This window comes from Stenella coeruleoalba (genome assembly GCF_951394435.1).
Source record: "Stenella coeruleoalba genome assembly, chromosome: 11".
In the NCBI taxonomy this organism is placed as follows: Eukaryota; Metazoa; Chordata; class Mammalia; order Artiodactyla; family Delphinidae; genus Stenella; species Stenella coeruleoalba.
Genome location: NC_137157.1, coordinates 33,200,817 through 33,220,973, shown reverse-complemented (window position 1 = coordinate 33,220,973; position 20,157 = coordinate 33,200,817). Strand labels below are relative to the sequence as shown.

At 36.3% G+C, this 20,157-nt stretch overlaps 1 protein-coding gene across 17 annotated transcripts in view; it reads right to left on the bottom strand.

Moving 5' to 3' along the window:
• Positions 1-20,157, bottom strand: part of MGAT4C (MGAT4 family member C) — a 1,054,150-nt gene that overhangs the window by 358,786 nt on the left and 675,207 nt on the right. The window contains exon 1 of one of the 17 annotated variants that reach the window (XM_079936307.1): positions 1,220-1,358. The exons of 14 other annotated variants lie outside the window; for them this stretch is intronic. The gene's annotated coding sequence lies outside the window, so the exon portion shown is untranslated. Of the gene's footprint in view, positions 1-784; positions 983-1,219; positions 1,359-20,157 lie in introns of those variants that run through there. 2 more of the 17 variants (XM_079936309.1, XM_079936306.1) reach the window with 2 other exon arrangements.

Below are 20,157 nucleotides of genomic sequence, written 5' to 3'. Positions count from 1 at the left end.
CATAAAAGGAATGAACTTTCCAAAGTTTGAAGGCATTCATGTTAAATATATTATAAGGAACTTCAAGTTCTAACATTGAGGGTATTTTATCCAGTACATTTTATGTTGTTTCTGTCTCTAAACATTATTTTGTCTATTCCCTCTTCTCTCTTAATACATCTCTTCTTATATATTTCTAGACCAATAAACACTGCAAAGGGACTGGTACTGACTTTGAGTTTATAACTGAGTTATTTTATTAAACTGGTTTTAATGCCATTTTCAGATTACTTGCTTGGCAAAATATGAATCCTCTTATCCATTATTTAACTGAGAAAAAACAACCCTTTCATCATGTCTTAAGTTTATAGCTATAGAAAAAAAAAATATTTTAAAAATAAGGGGTAGTGGAGGTTGAGGAAGATGGCGGAAGAGTAAGACGTGGAGATCCTCCCCACAGATACACCAGAAATACATCTACACGTGGAACAACTCCTACAGAACACCTACTGAACGCTGGCAGAAGACCTCAGACCTCCCAAAAGGCAAGAAACTCCCCACGTACCTGGGTAGGGCAAAAGAAAAAAGAAAAAACAGACAAAAGAATAGGGACGGGACCTGCACCAGTGGGAGGGAGCTGTGAAGGAGGAAACGTTTCCACACACTAGGAAGGCCCTTCACTGGCGGAGACTGCGGTGGCGGAAGGGGGAAGCTTCGGAGCCGCGGAGGAGAGCACAGCAACAGGGGTGCGGAGAGCAAAGCGGAGAGATTCCCGCACAGAGGATTAAGGCCGACCGGTACTCACCAGTCCGAGAGGCTTGTCTGCTCACCCGCCGCGGCGGGTGGGGGCTGGGAGCTGAGGCTCGGGCTTCGGAGGTCGGATCAAAGGGAGAGGACTGGGGCTGGCGGCGTGAACACAGCCTGAAGGGGGCTAGTGCGCCACAGCTAGCTGGGAGGGAGTCCGGGGAAAAGTCTGGAGCTGCCAAAGAGGCAAGAGACTTTTTCTTCCCTCTTTGTTTCCTGGTGCGTGAGGAGAGGGAATTAGGAACGCTGCTTAAAGGAGCTCCAGAGAGGGGCGCGAGCCGCGGCTAACAGCGCGGACCCCAGAGACGGGCATGAGACGCTAAGGCGGCTGCTGCCGCCACCAAGAAGCCTGTGTGCGAGCACAGGTCACTGTCCCCACCTCCCCTCCTTGGAGCCTGTGTAGCCCACCACTGTCCGTGATCCACGGACAACTTACCCGGAAGAACGCACGGCGCGTCTCAGGCTGGTGCAACGTCACGCAGGCCTCTGCCGCCGCAGGCCCGCCCCGCACTCCGTGCCCCTCCTTCCCCCACGCCTGAGTGAGCCAGAGTGCCGAAGCAGCTGCTCCTTTAACCCCGTCCTGTCTGAGCGAAGAACAGATGCCCTCAGGCGACCTACACGCAGAGGCGGGGCCCAATCCAAAACTGAGCCCCGGGAGCTGTGCGAACAAAGAGAAAGGGAAATTTCTCCCAGCAGCCTCAGGAGCAGCGGATTAAATCTCCACAATCAACTTAATGTACCCTGCATCTGCGGAATACATGAATAGACAACCAATCATCCCAAATTGAGGAGGTGAACTTTGAGACCAAGATACATTATTTTTTCCCCTTTTCCTCTTTTTGTGAGTGTGTATGTGTATGCTTCTCTGTGACATTTTGTCTGTAAAGCTTTGCTTTCACCATTTGTCCTAGGGTTCTGTCTGTCCGTTTTTTTTTTTTTCACTTAAAAAATTTTTTTTCTTAATAATTATTTTTTATTTTAATTATTTTATTTTATCTTAATTTATTTTACTTTATTTTATCCTCTTTCTTTCTTTCTACTTTTTCCCACTTTTATTCTGAGCCATGTGGATGAAAGGCTCTTGGTGCTCCAGCCAGGAGTCAGTGCTGTGCCTCTGAGGTGGGAGAGCCAACTTCAGGACACTGGTCCACAAGGGACCTCCCAGCTCCACGTAATATCAAATGGCGAAAGTCTCCCAGATATCTCCATCTCAACGCCAAGACCCCGCTTCACTCAACAACCAGCAAGCTACAGTGCTGGACACCCTATGCCAAACAACTAGCAAGACAGGAACACGACCCCACCCATTAGCAGAGCAGCTGCCTAAAATCATAATAAGGTCACAGACACACAAAAACACACCACCAGACGTGGAACTGCCCACCAGAAAGACAAGATCCAGCTTCATCCACCAGAACACAGGCACTAGTCCCCTCCACCAGGAAACCTACACAACCCACTGAACCAACTTTAGCCACTGGGGACAGACACCAAAAACAACGGGAACTACGAACCTGCAGCCTGCAAAAAGGAGACCCCAAACACAGTAAGATAAGCAAAATGAGAAGACAGAAAAACACACAGCAGATGAAGGAGCAAGGTAAAAACCCACGAGACCTAACAAATTAAGACCAAATAGGCAGTCTACCTGAAAAAGAATTCAGAATAATGATAGTAAAGATGATTCAAAATCTTGGAAAAAGACTAGACTAAATGCAAGAAACATTTAACAAGGATCTAGAAGAACTAAAGACGAAACAACCAACAATGAACAACACAATAAGTGAAATTAAAAATACTCTAGAAGGGATCAATAGCAGAATAACTGAGGCAGAAGAATGGATAAGTGACCTGGAAGATAAAATAGTGGAAATAACTACTGCAAATCAGAATAAAGAAAAAAGAATGAAAAGAACTGAGGACAGTCTCAGAGACCTCTGGGACAACGTTAAACGCACCAACATTCGAATTATCGGGGTCCCAGAAGAAGAAGAGAAAAAGAAAGGGACTGAGAAAATATTTGAAGAGATTATAGTTGAAAACTTCCCTAATATGGGAAAGGAAATAGTTAATCAAGTCCAGGAAGCACAGAGAGTCCCATACAGGATAAATCCAAGGAGAAACACGCCAAGACACATATTAATCAAACTATCAAAAATTAAATACAAAGAAAACATTAAAACCAGCAAGGGAAAAGCAACAAATAACACACAAGGGAATCCCCATAAGGTTAACAACTGATCTTTCAGCAGAAACTCTGCAAGCCAGAAGGGAGTGGCAGGACATATTTAAAGTGATGAAGGAGAAAAACCTACAACAAACATTACTCTATACAGCAAGGATCTCATTCAGATTTGATGGAGAAATTAAAACCTTTACAGACAAGCAAAAGCTGAGAGAGTTCAGCACCACCAAACCAGCTTTACAACAAATGCTAAAGGATCTTCTCTAGGGAAGAAACACAAGAGAAGGAAAAGACCTACAATAACAAACCCAAAACAATTAAGAAAATGGGAATAGCAACATACATATCGATAATTACCTTAAATGTAAATAGATTAAATGCTCCCACCAAAAGACACAGACTGGCTGAATGGATACAAAAACAAGACCCATATATATGCTGTCTACAAGAGACCCACTTCAGACCTAGGGACACATACAGACTGAAAGTGAGGGGATGGAAAAAGACATTCAATGCAAATGGAAATCAAAAGAAAGCTGGAGTACCAATTCTCATATCAGACAAAATAGACTTTAAAAAAAGACTATGGGCTTCCCTGGTGGCGCAGTGGTTGGGAGTCCGCCTGCCGATGCAGGGGATGCAGGTTCGTTCCCCGGCCCGGGAAGATCCCATATGCCGTGGAGCGGCTGGGCCCGTGAGCCATGCCCGCTGGGCCTGCGCATCTGGAGCCTGTGCTCCGCAACGGGAGAGGCCGCCAACAGTGAGAGGCCCGCGTATCGCAAAAAAAAAAAAAAAAAAAGACTATTACAAGAGACAAGGAAGAACACTACATAATGTTAAGGGATCGATCCAAGAAGAAGATATAACAATTGTAAATATTTATGCACCCAACATAGGAGCACCTCAATATATAATGAAATACTAAAAGCCATAAAAGGGGAAATCGACAGTAACGCAATCATAGTAGGGGACTTTAACACCCCACTTTCACCAATGGACAGATCGTCCAAAATGAAAATAAATAAGGAAACACAAGCTTTAAATGATTCATTAAACAAGATGGACTTAATTGATATTTATAGGACATTCCATCCCAAAACAACAGAGTACACATTTTTCTCAAGTGCTCATGGAACATTCTCCAGGATAGATCATATCTTAGGTCACAAATCAAGCCTTGGTAAATTTTAGAAATCTGAAATCGTATCAAGTATCTTTTCCAACCACAACGTTATGAGACTAGATATCAATTAAAGGAAAAGATCTGTAAAAAATACAAACACATGGAGGCTAAACAATACACTACTTAATAATGAAGTGATCACTGAAGAAATCAAAGAGGAAATTAAAAAATACCTAGAAAGAAATGACAATGGAGACACAATGACCCAAAATCTATGGGATGCAGCAAAAGCAGTTCTAAGAGGGAAGCGTACAGCAATACAATCCTACCTTAAGAAACAGGAAACATCTCAAATAAACAACCTAACCTTACACCTAAAGCAATTAGAAAAAGAAGAACAGAAAAATCCCAAAGTTAGCAGAAGAAAAGAAATCATAAAGATCAGATCAAAAATAAATGAAAAAGAAGTGAAGGAAACGATAGCAAAGATCAATAAAACTAAAAGCTGGTTCTTTGAGAAGATAAAAAAGTTGATAAACCATTAGCCACACTTATCAAGAAAAAAAGGGAGAAGACTCAAATCGATAGAATTAGAAATGAAAAAGGAGAAGTAACAACTGACACTGCAGAAATACAAAGGATCATGAGAGATTACTACAAGCAACTCTATGTCAATAAAATGGACAACCAGGAAGAAATGGACAAATTCTTAGAAATGCACAACCTGCCAAGACTGAACCAGGAAGAAATAGAAAATATGAACAGACCAATCACAAGCACTGAAATTGAAACTGTGATTAAAAATCTTCCAACAAACAGAAGCCCAGGACCAGATGGCTTCACAGGTGAATTCCATGAAACATTTAGAGAAGAGCTAACACCTATCCTTCTCAAACTCTTCCAAAGTATAGCAGAGGGAGGAACACTCCCAAACTAATTCTATGAAGCCACCACCACCCTGATAGCAAAACCAGACAAAGATGTCACAAAGAAAGAAAACCACAGGCCAATATCACTGATGAACATAGATGCAAAAATCCTCATCAAAATACTTGCAAACAGAATACAACAGCACATTAAAAGGATCATACACCATGATCAAGTGGGGTTTATTCCAGGAATGCAAGGATTCTTCAATATACGCAAATCAATCAACGTGATACACCATATTAACAAATTGAAGGAGAAAAACCATATGATCATCTCAACAGATGCAGAGAAAGCTTTCAACAAAATTCAACACCCATTTATGATAAAAACCCTGCAGAAAGTAGGCATAGAGGGAACTTTCCTCAACATAATAAAGGCCATATATGACAAACCCACAGCCAACATCGTCCTCAATGGTGAAAAACTGAAAGCATTTCCACTAAGATCAGGAACAAGACAAGGTTGCCCACACTCACCACTCTTATTCAACGTAGTTTAGGAAGTTTTAGCTACAGCAATCAGAGAAGAAAAAGAAATAAAAGGAACCCAAATCAGAAAAGAAGAAGTAAAGCTGTCACTGTTTGCACATGACATGATACCATACATAGAAAATCCTAAAGATGCTACCAGAAAACTACTAGAGCTAATCAATGAATTTGGTAAAGTAGCAGGATACAAAATTAATGCACAGAAATCTCTGGCATTCCTATACACTAATGATGAAAAATCTGAAAGTGAAATAATAAAAAAACACTCCCATTTACCATTGCAACAAAAAGAAAAAAATATATAGGATTAAACCTACCTAAGGAGACAAAAGACTTGTATGCAGAAAATTATAAGACACTGATGAAAGAAATTAAAGATGATACAAATAGATGGAGAGATATACCATGTTCTTGGATTGGAAGAATCAACATTGTGAAAATGACTCTACTCACAAAGCAATCTACAGATTCAATGCAATCCCTATCAAACTACCAATGGCATTTTTCACAGAACTAGAACAAAAAGTTTCACAATTTGTATGGAAACATAAAAGACCCCAAATAGCCAAAGCGATCTTGAGAACGAAAAATGGAGCTGGAGGAATCAGGCTCCCTGACTTCAGACTAAACTACAAAGCTACAGTAATCAAGACACTATGGTACTGGCACAAAAACAAAAATATAGATCAATGGAACAGGATAGAAAGCCCAGAGATAAACCCATGCACATATGATCACCTTATCTTTGATAAAGGAGGCAAGAATATGCAGTGGAGAAAAGACAGCCTCTTCAATAAGTGGTGCTGGGAAAACTGGACAGGTACATATAAAAGTATGAAATTAGAACACTCCCTAACACCATACATAAAAAAAAGCTCAAAATGGATTAAAGACCTAAATGTAAGGACAGACACTATCAAACTCTTAGAGGAAAACATAGGCAGAACGCTCTATGACATAAGTCACAGCAAGATGCTTTTTGACCCACCTCCTAGAGAAATGGAAATAAAAACAAAAATAAACAAATGGGACCTAATGAAAGTTCAAAGCTTTTGCACAGCAAAGGAAACCACAAACAAGACCAAAAGACAACCCTCAGAATGGGAGAAAATATTTGCAAATGAAGCAACTGACAAAGATTAATCTCCAAAATTTACAAGCAGCTCATGCAGCTCAATACCAAAAAAACAAACAACTGAATCCAAAAATGGGTAGAAGACCTAAATAGACGTTTCTCCAAAGAAGATATACAGATTTCCAACAAACACATGAAAGAATGCTCAACATCATTAATCATTAGAGAAATGCAAATCAAAACTACAATGAGATATCATCTCACACCGGTCAGAATGGCCATCACCAAAAAATCTAGAAACAATAAATGCTGGAGAGGGTGTGGAGAAAAGGGAACACTCTTGCACTGTTGGTGGCAATGTAAACTGATATAGCCACTATGGAGAATAGTATGGAGGTTCCTTAAAAAACTACAAATAGAACTACCATACGACCCAGCAATCCCACTACTGGGTGTATACCCTGAGAAAACCATAGTTGAAAAAGAGTCATGTACCAAAATATTCACTGCAGCTGTATTTACAATAGCTGGGACATGGAAGCAACCTAAGTTTTCATCAACGATGAATGGATAAAGAAGATGTGGCACATATATACAATGGAGTATTACTCAGCCATAAAAAAGAAATGAAATTGATTTATTTGTAGTGAGGTGGATGGACCTAGAGACTGTTATTAATAGTGAAGTAAGTAGAAAGAGAAAAACAAATACCGTATGCTAACACATATATATGGAATCTAAGGGAAAAAAAAGGTCATGAACTATCTAGGGGTAAGATGGCAATAAAGACACAGAATTACTAGAGCATGGATTTGAGGATATGGGGAGGGGGAAGGGTAAACTGTGACGAAGTGAGAGATTGTCATGGACATATATACACTACCAAACATAAAATAGGTAGCTAGTGGGAAGCAGCCGCATGGCACAGGGAGATCAGCTCGGTGCTTTGTGACCACCTAGAGGGGTGGGATAGGGAGGGTGGGAGGGAGGGAGACACAAGAGGGAAGAGATATGGAAACATATGTATATGTATAACTGATTCACTTTGTTATAAAGCAGAAACTAACACACCATGTAAAGCAATTATACTCCAATAAAGATGTTTAAAGAATAAAAAAATAAATAAAATCAGGGGTAGTAAATATGTTTGAATTGAAAGGGGATTAATTTCTGATATATTCCAGTGTCAAATAACCCAGACATATAAGCAGGACATCCTTCAAAGGCATGCCCTAACTATTAAGCACAATTCTCTCTCTCTCCAACAGCCCAAGGGTATATATACTAATACAGTAATTGAATCACTCTTTGTGGGAGGAATATCTATTTGAGAAAAGTTTTTGTTCCTCTGGATGAGGCTGACCCTGGTTCAATTCCTTTTACCAAATATGTCTCCTTGTTAAATAACTGTAAGTTTTGTTTCTTTCATAATATTTTACTGGAACATGGGACTTTTTAAACGTCTTACTCTTTCTGAAAGTAAAAAAAAAATGAAAAATAATATAAAAAGAAGGCTCTTCCTTCATAGAGACAAAGAAGTCTTTCTAAAAATAATTCTCTGAAAAGCAGAGTTTAGGAAAAGAACCTGATAAAAAGCATCACATAGAATTTCCCACTCTTACCTTTGAAAGGACTCTGAATATGTGTTCATATAAAATCACAAAAACAATATAGTTTTAAAATTGGCAAATATGCAGTAAAATCACATGTCCACGTTTGCAGGGGAAAATGGAGGACAACTTTATATATTAAATTATCTTGAAAGTGGTGTTTTGAATTCCTAAAATTAATAGTATATAGCTTCCAGACACCCAGGCATGTTCCTATCCTTACTGGCAAGGTCTGGTATTGTTCTTTTATTCAGCATCCTGCCAGAAAGGAAAATTTTCAAGAATGGCTAAGGTTTATAATAATTTGAGTTCTACATTTTAAGAGAGTATTGATTGTGTAATATAATCCTGATAAATTAAGAGGTTCACAAAGCAGAGGTAGAGTTAAATTTGTTTTAACATTTTGACCCAGAATATGTCTACTTCAGCCAACTTCTCTTTAACCTTTTTACTTAGGAAAACCTGGGGAGCAGGCAAATTTACTTGCAGAGGCAGAGGATTCTGATATGACACTTGAGGAAAGTTAAGTAGACCAGCTAAAAATGCACATTTAAAAAGTTTCATGATGTAAAATCTCATAGGAATCCTGTATTATCTTAGCTCTTTATCTTATGTCTGATCAGGAATGTCTGTTAGAAACTTTACCACTATCTGGTAGAATAGTGGTTCCACTATTAGTCTACTGATAGGCATTCAACTACCTTCATAAGAAACACCTGGGGAGCATTTTCAAAATCCAGATTCCTGGGTCCCCTTGCAGAATGATTGTATTGGGATCTCAGGTAGATATAATATCTCAAGAATCCACTATTTCAATCAACTTAAGTGACTGTGACAGTCATCCGTTGTAGAAACACTCTTTTAGGATATATATATATATACACACACACACACACACACAATAGAAAACTACCTATGAGGAGATTATAATTTAGAAAAGATTCAATTCAAAAATTTTTCCTTTGGATTATTGAATTTAATAGATCATCATTTCATTTAGATATTTACAGTGAAACAATTTCATAACTGGTATACTACTTACAGTGTGGTAGTACTTTGTTGCCCAATTTAAGCATATCAGTTTTTATTATTTAACTTTCATTATTTACTTTTTCAAAGCACATAACAGAGAATTAATGGAAGACAACATGCAAATTAATCCTGAATCCCACTGACCTGTTTGAAAAGCACATAAAAGCCAGGATTAAAATGATCATTTTAAAAATAATAGATTTTTCTGATTGTCTCAGTGAAGTGCTTGATTTTAGTCTCGAATACATTTATTTCAGCTAAGCCATGCCATAACCTGCCTGGTAGAAAAGTAATGTTATTTCTGATTTACTGCTATCCATTTACTTTAAGGTCATGATAAAACGAGTATGTGTATATATATATATATATATATATATATATATATATATATACATATACATATATATACACACACACACACACATATATATATATATATATATATATATATATATATATATATATATGGGAGATTTTTCAATTTGGAAAGTTATTTTCCATATAGTTTAGTTGAAATGTCACCTTAGCTTTAAAGGAAAAGAAAATAGCATGTTAATTTATTCAGCCAGAGAGAATTCTGGTCACAGATTTTGGACAGTAGGTGCTACGGCTGATGATGATTCTGTCAACCATTGCTCCGATTCCCATCCGCTAAAGGAATGATGGTATCTCTAGGAAAATCTAAGCATACTGTTTTAGCAGAACCTTGTTAAAAAAACCAAAAATACAATAATAATAAAGAAAAATCACAGATTCAGTGTGCAATAACCCATGTGAATATCTATTGCCATAAAATACTTTAAAAATATTTAAAAATATTTTAAAATTATTTTTAAATTAATTTTAAGGAGCTAGATGTTTAAAGTCAGAAAATCGTAGACTAGATTTTTTTATTGTCAATATAAACCAAAGAGCAAAATTAAAAGAAAAAACGTTACTAATAGCAAGCACAGAAAAGAACTCATAAAGCTCTGAATCAAATATTACCTTTAAAGGTAAACAATCTGTTATTACCTACCTAAAGTATTTTAGCAGCTATCTTAGATTCATTTTTGAATACCTTTAAAAATACTAACGATCATTAGAGATTGTGAAAGTAAAACATGCCCCATTTTTGTGTTTATTTTATTCCACATCTCCATCCAGATTTTTAGTCTTCACTGCCTTTATTGCCTGAGAAGTCCCCATAATTCTTGCCATTCCTTCCCTAAAAGCTCTTAAAAGTGCAAGCAGCATTTTTCTTAGTAATGTCAGATTCCCACAGTTTCCCAGCTCTCAGTATGGTATCATTCTGAATCTATCTTAACCTTGCTGTTAGGCCTCATTTGCATTTAGTATTTATATACATGAGGACAGTCATAAATCTCCACTTGGAGGTATGGACCAGGAAGGAAGAAAACAGTTACTCACTGGGTGCATGATGTGTGCTCGTCAGTATATGAGGTGATTTCACATACATTCAATCTACACTTCACAACTCAGGAAGGCCATACCTAAGAGTGTGGAAAAGCCATAAAGAGGTATGATCTATACTTGTGGAATGAATATCACAGAGTCCTTTCGGATTAAGAAGAAATGTAAAAAGTGAGAAAATTGTAATCATCTCACAATATTAATTTCAGCAGGCAAATTTTCCATCTTTTTATGAAAGCTATATATGAAAATATTTTTAATAATGTGTAGAATGCTTTTGGAATGTACGAACAAAAAAGCCAGGCTGTTCAATTTTGGCTTCAATTTTAGAGAGTGCAATGCAAGGAGTGAGGCAAGTTTTTCAGATTCCATTTCCAATGACTTTTTATTTTTCTAAAAATAATATTCTAACATCACCACAGCCTCATCACCACACTCAATTCTTAGAGAAGTAGTCAAATAGTAAGACATTTTGAGAACATATCCCAACATATACATACATTTATGAATCATAAAAGTATTATTACACTAGTAGAATATGTACATTGTAATACATACACAAACTAGAACTTTTAAAAGAATGAGATGAAGTTTAAAGACAAAATATTAATAAAGGTGACTTCACGTTATCATTAATGTGATACGCAGGTTTCTAAAGTCACCCCCAAGTTTTCTGTAGCTGATGTGACATACTGTATGGTCCCCTTCCCTTTTCTAATTTTGACCGCACCATGTGACATGCGGGATCCTAGTTCCCTGACCAGGGATGGAACCCTTGCCCCCTTCAGTGGAAGGGCGGAGTCTTAACCACTGGACAGCCAGGGAAGTCCCCTTCCCTTAAGTGTAGGCAGAATCTGGGACTATGACAGAAATATCACTGCAGTGATTAGGTTACAAATCAGTTCACTTTGAATTAACCAAAAGGGAGATTATCCTGGGTGGGACTGGCTTAATCAGATGATACTTTAAAAGAAAACTGTCATGGAGACTCTCTCCTGGTTGTTTGGAGAAAGCAAATTGGCGTATTGTAAACTGTCTATGGGCCCCATGGAAAAGACCTGCAGGAGATCTTTAGGAACTAAAAACAGTCTCTGGCCAACAGCTAGCATGAAAATGAGGACCTCACTCATGCAGTCACAAGGAAATGAAATCTGCCAACAATCAGTTATCGTCCAAGAAGATCCCAAGCCCCCAGATGAGAACTGCACCTTGAGACCTTCATGACAGCCTGCAAACAGCTGAGCAGAGGAGCCTACATACATGTAGATAGACCCACATGGTTCCTGGGTCTAAGTAAATCTAACCTGAGTTATGGAGAAGTATCTACAACTTTACCCACGGAAACAAACCCCATTTCCTTGTCCTACCCTCCTCTTCTCTCACCCCAGGACAGGAAGGAAACTGATGCTTAGAGAGACTAATAATTTACTGAATAAAGAATACATAACACCAACTATTATATAAAGGACCTACTCTTCAGTAGCTTCCTATTTTAAAATGTTTATTCTTTATATTTTATGTTTTCAGACATCTTTAAATAAAGATGTCTAACTAAATAGTTAGATATTGACATTGTGCTTTGAAGACTTATAATTCAAGTTCTTCAATCCTAGAAACATCTTGAGTGGTAAAGCAGCTGAGTTTGTATGAAATACACCTGTTCCCTAAATAATTCAACCTCCTGGGTGGGAGTTATAGCAGGAGAAACAGGCAAACTCTGTTCTGTGTCCTATATTGAGTCTATGCTGCCTAATTCAAGAGATCAACATTTTTAGGGTTATGCTATGGAATCTAGAAAATGCAAAAGTACACCACCATTGTAGTGGTTAAATCGTCATGTTTAAAACTTAAATAGAAGACAATACCTTGCAAATAAGACATTTTAAACCTAATATTTAGCAGTTTTTCTGGTAGATTTTATATGGCCCTTTTCTGAACTACTTCTATGGTCTTGAAATATTTTTGCCACACTGCAGGATAGAGGGTGTGTGTGTGTGTATGTGTGTGTGTCTGTCTGTCTGTATGTGTTTGTATGTGCAGGGTTTACCTTTAATAATAGAAAATAGCACATTAAAGATACTCTATAAATCTGAAGCTAACTCAGATGTAAGTAAAATATAATCTGATAGGTTTTTATTCCATGAGGAATATATTTTGTGAATAAAGAGTTTGAGAGCCACCAGTCTAATTCAAGGAAATTAAACTGTTCAATTTTTTATCCCTGCTGTTTTTTGAAAATATTGTCACTAATGTCAGTTGTAAATTAGGCCATGGCAGAAATAGCATACATTACCAATTGCACTCTCATGAGAATTATGTCTCATTCTAGTCATGGCGTGAGGAAAAACATGTTGTCTTAACACAATGCAAAAGGAACATTTTTTTCCTGTCAATTCTCATTTCCTATACCCCTTAAAATATAGAATATACATATTTATTATGCTTCGTCTCCTTTCCATGAATATAGCTCTCTGCAAGGTTGTAGGTCTCAAACCCATTCACGTGTTTTTTATGGTGAATGGATATAGATATGACAAACAGCACTAAAGCACACATTTTATTTTTCTTTTCGATTATTTTTAAGGTAACTTCCCAATGCAGGTAGGTCAAAAAAAGCATGTTTGTTAAATTTTAAAGTGTCTTCTTGCTGATGATTATATGGATGACTATAATCAGGCTCAGGAAACAATTATTTTGATAGAACTTTATGCCTTAATGCAAAGAATCCACAGCAAAATCAATAAAGGCTCACGAAGTGCACCCAGAATTCCAATGGTGACAGAAATGTTCATTATTTGAGGACTTCATACAATTTTGTGACTTAGAGAAATTAAAATGCACTTAAGAACAGATGGTTTAACAAAATGGGGATGGGAGAAATTATAGTTTATAAATGAAATACAGTATTGAGAATAATCAATTTTGTCTATAGTAAAGACATGACCTTCCAGTGCCATTACAAAAAGTCATACAGCATGAAACTCTCTGTGTCAGGGATAAGCAGGCTTTCTCCTTTATTATTTCTTTCTGTAACATAAGGGACACCCATACCAGCTGCATGCAGCATTACTTCATGGGTATATAACTGTATTTAAATCATTTATATATTACATTTTACAAATGTAATAGGGAAATGCGCTCTTATGCATCCACGGTTTAAGAGTTGAAACAGATGGTGAAAGGTTCAGTTTAAACTAATATGGGCATTAAAATAACTGATATTGCATGAATTCCTTGATATAACAGAAGTTTAGTTCACTATAAAATGGGATTGTGACTTTCTGGAATATATTAAACATAATGTGTCTTTAGCAATAGTCCTTCTGCATGAGGAAATACACTTAGAATTTACTCATAAGAATTTTCAAACCTAAAAAAATGTAGCCATTCTTTCCATAAATATTTACTGAGCACCTGTTATTTTCAGGCACTGTGCTTAGTAATGAATTGCTTATAAAGATGAATAAGACATGGTCCTTGCCTTCAAGATGAGATCATGATCTGGTAGAGAAGATGGAGATAGATGATAGAAAACACTGACAAGAAATGAAGCATTTGGAGCACCTCAATTTGCAGTGACTTGGGTCTGTGGCATTTTCATACCCTCCGGGATCTAGACCTGCAATTCCAATAGTTGCAACAAACTGGCCATACAGCCAACTCTATTAGGTCAGGAGTTCAGCTGAGATATTTTGCCCTTTTTTGTAGAAAGTGACAACTGAGAAGAAATTAATAGTCATGCATACACTATGTAGTTTTCATCAAAATATGTAAAAAATAAGTTAAAAAATACAACATTGAGCATTCTTCTAAAGAATAAGAAAAACCTTTCACATAATGGAAATCTATATTAGTCAGTATTTTGCTTCGGATCTTATCTTACATGTTATCTTTCCTGGAGTAGATGATTTCTGTCATATCTTTCAACGGTTTTACACTAGGTCTAAGTTTTGTTCAATTTTCTATAGTTCCTGACATACATCTGGAATTTCCTTTGCCTCTAGGCTTTTCTATATGCTATTGCCCTTGCCAAGGACAGTCCATCCCTAATATCCTTTTTGGACTTTGTCTTTGCAAGCTCCTATTTACCCATCAGGACTTAACTTAAAGATCAATTTTTCAGGCATATCTTCCCTGACCCATAAATTAAGTTAGATTCACCTGAAACATCTTCATCTTGAACTCTTTTCTTTTAAGAATGCTCATCTTACTTTGTTTTTAATTCCTTGTTTAATATCCACCATGTGTAACAAGAATACAAACATAATAATTATGTGCTTAATGAATATAGCAAAAAAGAAAATGATCATATACTCTCCATCTTACATTAAGTAAAATACTACCTTATTTGGTTAATTTTCTCTTGTATCTGTATCTACTGTGACTATGGTCTGCAGACATTGATAGGTAGAAATGAATGCAAAAACATAAGGTTTAAAATGCATAATAAAATACTTTATTTAAATCAACACATTATAATCTTTCTCATAATTAACTAATTACATCCAGTTCTTTATGCTATTTCAGAAATGTTTTTGTTACTTAAGAAATCAGCACCACAGAGTTAATGAGTTTTTAATTTAGCCCAATGTCCTCTCTGGGCATTTTTTAAACTTGGTTCATCATCTAGTTTATTCACAGGTGTTGCTATACCGTATGGTATGACTGGGAAGTAGCTTTACATTATTTTTTCCTTGATACCTCATTGATGACTTTGAGCAAAGTTTACTAGGTAATTTGTAGAATATGGGGCAGTTTAACCACATAGAATATCATGCAGGGCTGCTGCTTGGTCTTCTGATAATTTAATGAAACTCTCTAAAGTTAGAGGCAAAGAATCATTTGCAGTATTTATTTAGAACAAATAAGCAGTGGGAATAGAGAAAACTGCATCTGTACTTCTTAAAATGATTTTATACTGAAAACACTGAATATGAGAGTCATGATCATTCAAATATGTGCACCTGCTTACATTTTATTGTAACATCAGCCTTTCAAATAACCATCTATACTCTCAATATACACCGAATGCATTTGCACTAAAATTTTACTTTGATGATTGTACATTCAAATTTCTGCAGATGTTCTTAGAGAAAATGTTTATGAAAATTAGCTCCTCAAGATCTTACCCTTGAAAATTTATAAAAGCAAAGTGAGCTGAGCCTATCTATCCAAATATACTGTTTTTTCCAAATTAAGTACTTCTTATTTGTTTACTCAATTCATTTCTCCACAAAGAGAATGCATCCTATAAAGTTTTTAATATGGAATTAACATTCATATAAAGAATAGTACTGATCCCTTTATCTAAAAATAAGAATTAATTATTTATTGAGTACTAACACCATTTCACTCACTTTTGGCAAACAAATTTATGACCTTGATATAAGAGTCAGCTTACTATTCATACACGAATAATACACTTTATTTACACAATATATTGTACTATATAAAATGCTTTGATATCCACAATATTTTGTTGGATCATCTAGCAACTCTTTAAGATAGGCAGTGGAATTACTGTTTACCCCTTATTGCAGGTGAGCAAATTGAGGTTCATAACAATAAAATAATTTACCATAAGTCAAGTAGCTGGTGAATGATGGAGTCAAGGATCAGCTCTGGGTTTTCTGTATCAACAACCTAGGCTCCTTCTACTGAAAACATATTTTCATTTCTATATGATGTTACGTATTTGGAAACTGACATAATTTCTACTTATTTCTATAAAATTCCAAGTTGTATAATTTTCACTAATCTGCAGAAATTTATGTAAATTTGCTAAATTGAATAAAAGGCATCAATATTTTTCATATATTTTATTCACATATAAGGACAACAAAGCTTTGCTATGGCTAATGCTTTTCGAGCTGATATAGAGAACTGGTCAATTCCCCCTAAATTCATTAATGCAACTACAGATTGTATTTCTCATCATTCCTTGAAGCCCCACATGCCAAAGACTAGCTTAGGGCCAGTGAAAGTAAATGAAAGCAACATGTTCAACTTCCCATCTATGTCCTTAAAAGAAAAGAAATTTTCTCCTCCCCAAAGACTTAGTGTGTCCATGCTGTGAGCGTCACAGTAGCTGTCTTAGACACAGAGAAGGAAGTTCCGTATTGAGGATGACAATACAACAGGACACAATGAAGTGGTATCACATGAGCCTTTGGGAAGAGTTTTGTACTGTATACTTTCACACCATAAAATAATTCTTGCATTTTAGAATCAATGTTATATTTGACCTTTGTAATAACATTCTGAGTCTGTAATTTAAATTCTACATATACATACACACATACATGTAATAATTCAAAGATAGAGTTAATTCATAATTTTATTTTTATATAAGTTTTCTTGTATAATTTATATGTATATAAGTTAAATATATATTTTTTTAAAAATATGTATTTTCAAATAGATAATTTAAGGATAAATAATAACTGAAAATAGCTTTCTATTTAATAGAGAAATGTTTATCTTTTCTACTATCAGCTTTAATGTTTCCAGGCTTCTTTGTAGCATTTGAGAAAAAGGGAAATAGTGTCTCTTAATTCAGAGAAATCTAAATGTACCATAGCTCTTGAGCCAAAACCAGTTACATGTAAAATTGGCAAAGCTCAAATTAATTTAAGTTACATAAAACATATCTTAGTTTGTTATTTAATCTGAATTAGCTATTGTCTTTCTCCACTTTATTAAACGTTGGAATGACCAATGGTTCTATACTTGCAGTTCTTTTATTCACTAGCTAAACTCACTTCTATTTTCTAGCTATACAGTGACATGTCTCAAATATATATGTACAGCCAAAAATTATTTCCTTAACTCAAAATTAATATGCCCTATTGTCTACTTGGCACTTCCACTAAACATATTCAAAACTAAACTACTGAATCCCTCCCCCTCCAAATGAAACCTACTACAAATACAACCTTCCTCATGGCAGCTGATGGTTACTCCATCCTTGTAGCTTTACTGTCCAAGAAACAAGCAGGTCAAAAACATTGGAATTATATTCGATCCCCTTTTTCCTTCATATTGAACATTTTGTCTACCATAAAATCCCCTTAACTCTATTTTTTAACTGAATAGTTGATTTATAATATTATATTAGTTTCAAGTATATAAACAGTGATTCAGTATTTTATAGATTATACCCAGTTTAAAGTTATTACCAAATAAAGACATATTTCACTGTGCTGTACTATACATCCTTTTGCTTATCTATTTTATACATAGTAGTTTGTATCTCTTAATCTCATACCCCTGTCTTATCTCTGTTTCAAGTGTTTTTCCAGAATACAACCATTGAATTTTCATTTCTAGCATTGTGCCCAATAAGCCATCACATCTTCTTAAATTTCTTCTATAGTATCATAGTCTCATAACTTATCTCTCTGCTCCAACTGTCTGCACACCCATATATATGCATATTTTACATATATATACATTTTTATATATATAAAAATTCAGGGGCCTGTGGTGTCTTTCAAAAATGTAGGTTGCATTAGGTCAGTTTCCTCTGTTCAAAACTCTACGATTGCTTCTCCTTTAAAATAAAAGTCCAAGTCCTTTAAATATCTTATCTGCAATGCCTTATATGAGTATAACCCCTGTTATTTTTCCAATATCCTCTTATACAAATCTTCCCTACCCTCAGTTCTAGCCACACTGGTTTCCTTGTTGCTGCATGGACACTCAAGGCACATTCCCATCTGAGTGCCTTTACCCCAGCTTTTTCTCTGTCTGGTGTGCTTTTTCCCCAGATATCCAATTCATTACCTGCTTCACCTTGTCAAGTATTTGCTTGAAACTTATGCTTTCAATAAATAGCATTCTTAATACCATAATTCATCCCCAGCCTCCCATCTGCATTCCAGACCCTCCCCATCTCCCTTAGTTTCTTCTACCTATGATTATTCCCACAACAAATACCCTCTTCCTGCATAAATTTAATTATTTATTTTATCATTTATTGTCTCTCTCCTTTCTCTTCCTTATGGTCAGGGGATTTGTTTAGCTTTTTTTTTTTTTTTGCGGTACGCGGGCCTCTCACTGTCGCGGCCTCTCCTGTTGCGGAACACAGGCTCTGGACGCGCAGGCTCAGTGGCCATGGCTCACGGGCCCAGCAGCTCTGCAGCATGTGGGATCTTCCCGGACCGGGGCACGAACCCATGTCCCCTGCATCGGCAGGTGGACTCTCAACCACTGAGCCACCAGGGAAGCCCAATTTGTATAGTTTTTGCCTGATGCTTCTCATGTGCCTCGGACACATGGGATCTGTCAAAAATGTATTTATTGAAATACTAAATACCTGATGTATTTGAGTCATAGTACTATACATTTAAAGTATATAATATCAGTTAATCCTGTGGTAGGCAGCTTCTGAGATGCTGTCCAGTGATACCTGCTTCCTGATATTTACATTCTGTGTAATCCTCCTCCTTAGTGTAGAGTGTACTAGAGACTTATTTTTGATGAATAGAAAAAGGTCAGAGTGATGAGCTGTCACCTCTATTATTAAGGTACAGAAGATTGTGCCTTCTGTTTTGCTAGCTTTCTCTATCTTGTTGGCCCTCTCTCTTGTTCTCTCCCTTACTTTCCTTGATGTATTAAGCTTCCCTGTTAGGTGATACTTTGTGGAGAGGTACCCATGGCAAGAAACTGAAGGAGTCCTCCGGCCAACAATCAGTAACTAAAACCTCACAACAGTCAGCAAGGAACTGAATCCTGCCAACAGTCATGTGAATGAGGTAAGAAACTATTTTTTTTCCAGTTGAGCCTTGAGATGACTGCAGCCTCATGAGAATGAAATGGCCCACCTGAGCAGCACTTGGATTCCTGGCCCATAGACACTGTGAGATAATAAATGTTTTTATAAACTACTAATCTTTGAGATTGTTACACAAGAGTAGATTACTAAAATAGTCCTCAACATGAAACCATGTGTTTGTATAAAGACCAAATCCTCCTACAGGAACTGTGGAAACAGAGTGTTTAGTTTTTCTTCCAATGTAAAATTTACATCTAGTGTAGTGATGTAATGCCTAGTGAAGGCATTACCTCGGCTTTTAACCCACATCAGTATAATGCCAACTCAAATCAACAATGTCTTATATTTTTCTGCTAATCAGTCCTAAACATAAATCATAAAAGTTAAATATATGGTTTAAATTTTTAGTGTTCTATTAATTTTCTTATACTTGCCCACATATATAAATTATATAAATACTACTTAAACCTGAAATGCTAAGTTATATTACTTCCCTCTTTTCATAGTCCTTTAAAAATTCTAATGATGCTTTTCATTAGTGGTAAAACACTTAACATATGTAACCATATGCAAGCATGCCCCAACACTCCTTATTTTAAAATTATATTCTCTGCTTATGTCTGCCATTCAGATCAATTAATTGACTTTCAATGACTTTATCATATAACAAAATTTTTGCAAAGGAAAAATACTCCAGATAAAACTTCTGAACAACAATTTAATAAGAATAACATTATCTAAA